Consider the following 3,141-nt stretch of genomic DNA (forward strand, 5'->3'; position numbering starts at 1 on the left):
GCTTTATTATCTTGTACTTTTTACTATTCTACGGATGAGCATGAACACCATAGAAATGTTCCTGTTGATAAATATATGTTGATATATTTATTACCTCCACAATTTGTGGTTTACTTTTTAAATGCTTTCTAGCCGTTGTATTCTTTCAATATTAGTATATGTACTTTATATATATGTTTGTATATGTCCGTGTCTATGTATATGTGCATGTGTATATATGGATACATTTAAAAACTTTTTTTCCCCATTTTCAGCTCCTTAAAGGGACAGTCAAGTCCAAAAAAACCTTTCATGATTCAGATAGGGCATGTAATTTTAAACAACTTTCCAATTTATTTTTATCACCAATTTTGCTTTGTTCTCTTGGTATTCTTAGTTGAAAGCTAAACCTAGGAGGTTCATATGCTAATTTCTTAAACCTTGAAGGCCGCCTCTAATCTAAATGCATTCTATCTTTTGGTAGGTGTGTCGGTCATTCCTGCTTTTATGTCCCCCAACATTTATGTTATTGCTACCTTTAGTTGAACCTCTTTATATAGGTGTGACAACCAGTTGTTACTATCCAGCTGGCTCCATATTATTACCCAGACATGGTGAGTCCACAACGTCATTCCAATTACTAGTGGGATATTCACTCTTGGCCAGCAGGAGGAGGCAAAAAAGCACCACAGCGAAGCTGATAAGTGTCACTTCCCTTACCCATAACCCCCAGTCATTCAGCAGAAGGGAAATGGAAAAAGATGATAACACAAGGTACAGAGGTGCCTGAGGTTTAGTAAAAAATTACTGTCTTATCAAAAGGGTGGGGTTGTAGACTCTCCATGTCCTGAAATAAAGAAATGTATCAGGTAAGCATACATTTTGTTTTCTTTCCTAAGACATGGAGAGTCCACGACATCATTCCAATTACTAGTGGGAACCAATACCCAAGCTAGAGGACACAGAATGAGAGGGAGGGACAAAAAGACAGGCAGACCTAAAGAGAAGGCTCCACGACTTGAAGAACCTTTTTCCCAAAAGAAGCCTCAGCCGAGGCAAAAGTATCAAATTTGTAGAATTTGGAAAAAGTATGCAGAGAGGACCAAGTTGCAGCCTTGCAAATCTGTTCCACAGAAGCTTAATTTTTGAAAGCCCAAGAAGAGGAAACAGCCCTAATGGAATGAGCTGTTAGTCTCTCAGGAGGCTGCTGTCCAGCAGTCTCATATGCAAAACGAATCAAACTTCTCAACCAGAGGGAAAGAGAAGTTGAAGTAGCCTTCTAACCCTTACACTTTCCAGAGAAACAAACAATCAGGGCAGAAGACTGGCGAAAATCCTTAGCAGCCTATAGGTAGAATTTAAGAGCGCGCACAACAACAAGTTCTGCAACAGGCGTTCCTTATTAGAAGAAGAATTAGGACAGAGAGAAGGAACAACAATTTCCTGATTAATGTTTCTATTCGAAACCACCTTAGGGAGAAACCCCAATTTAGTACGAAGTACCGCCTTATCCGCATGAAAATAAGGTAAGGCGAATCACACTGCAAAGTCGAGAGAGTTCAGAAACTCTCAGAGCAGAAGAAATAGCAATAAGAAACAAAACCTTCCAAGATAACAGCTTAATATCTATGAAATGCATTGGCTCAAACGGAGCCTGCTCCAAGACTCTAAGAACTAGATTAAGGCTCCAAGGAGGAGCAACAGATTTAAATACAGGCCTGATTCTAACTAGGGCCTGACAAAAGGATTGAACATCTGGCACATCCGACCAAATGCTTATTTAAAAGAATAGATCATGCAGAAATCTGACCTTTCAGAGAACTAATAGACAACCCTTTCTCCAGACCATCCTGGAGAAAAGACAACATTTGATTCACACCAATAAAGGTATTCAAGGGCCGGATTTACATCTCAGGTGCCTGTAGGCACACAAACCTGAAGATCCCCCCCCACAAAAAAAGTGAGAAAAACTGGAGGATATTTTTTTTATTATTATTTAGGACAACTAAAAATAAATATTAGATGTAAAACATTAAAGCTTAAGGTAATTACATTTTCCCTTTTATGGAGATACCAAATACATACACCAATTGCAATATTTGTTGGAATGGAAGCTACATCAAAAATCAATATTCTTTTAATTCAAATGGCCATACAATTTCTATTATGTATAACAAAAACAAATCATGTTAAACATATATATATATATATATATATATATATATATATATATATATATATATATATATATATACACACACACAAATATGCCATGTGAGTGGTTTACACACAAACAAATTTTTATGTTGCTAGCTAACCTTTAGCAATCAAGCTCTTCATTTATAGCAACAGTCTTACAGTCTACAAACATCATTGTCAAAGTGCCCTAAAGGCTGTAAATCACAATTGGCAACTTGTAATAAAGAGCAGAGCAGCTAGTCCCTCATAACCTCCTCACTTCCAAAGCCTTTATAGAACAAAAACATACATCCTGAAGCAGAATTTAACCCCCTGGCACATAACAAGTGAATACACTGCAATCCCCTCTGGTAGTCTAGGGGTTAGTGTGCTCTGCTTGTTATGTTGTCATTCTAGGCAGCATTTAGAAGCCTTGTACAGTCCTAACCTGTCCTGAAGCCTTCATTCCTTCAACAAAAAGTGTCTGCTCCACATCAGCATGGAGCTTGGCTGTGTGAGGGAGGCAACAGAAGTACATGAAATAAAAGTGAAACTTTCACAGTAAACATGCCTGGTGAAAATGGGAGGGGTTTAGTTTTAATCTTTGCCCCTCTCTCCTTCATGGCTCCATGGACTGCTGTAACATTCCCAATGAAACACTCGACTCTGTAAGCAGCTGGCAGCACACGTCTTTCTAAAATTAATGCCCTCAGGAAAAAAAAATATATTTTTTTATTAAGATACACTGACAGGCAGGTGCCCATTACTGCAATGCGCCTGTAGACACATGCCTACTGTGCCTGAACCATAGTATCAATGACAAACTCAGAAAACCCACACTTAGCCAGAACTAAGCGTTCAATTTTCAAGCAGTCAGCTTCAGAGAAACGAGATTTGGATGGAGGAAAGGACCCTGAGTTAGAAGGACCTTTATCATAGGTAACCTCCAAGGTGGAAGAGATGACATCTTCACTAGGTCCACAA

Source organism: Bombina bombina, chromosome 2 (assembly GCF_027579735.1).
Source record: "Bombina bombina isolate aBomBom1 chromosome 2, aBomBom1.pri, whole genome shotgun sequence".
NCBI lineage: Eukaryota > Metazoa > Chordata > Amphibia > Anura > Bombinatoridae > Bombina > Bombina bombina.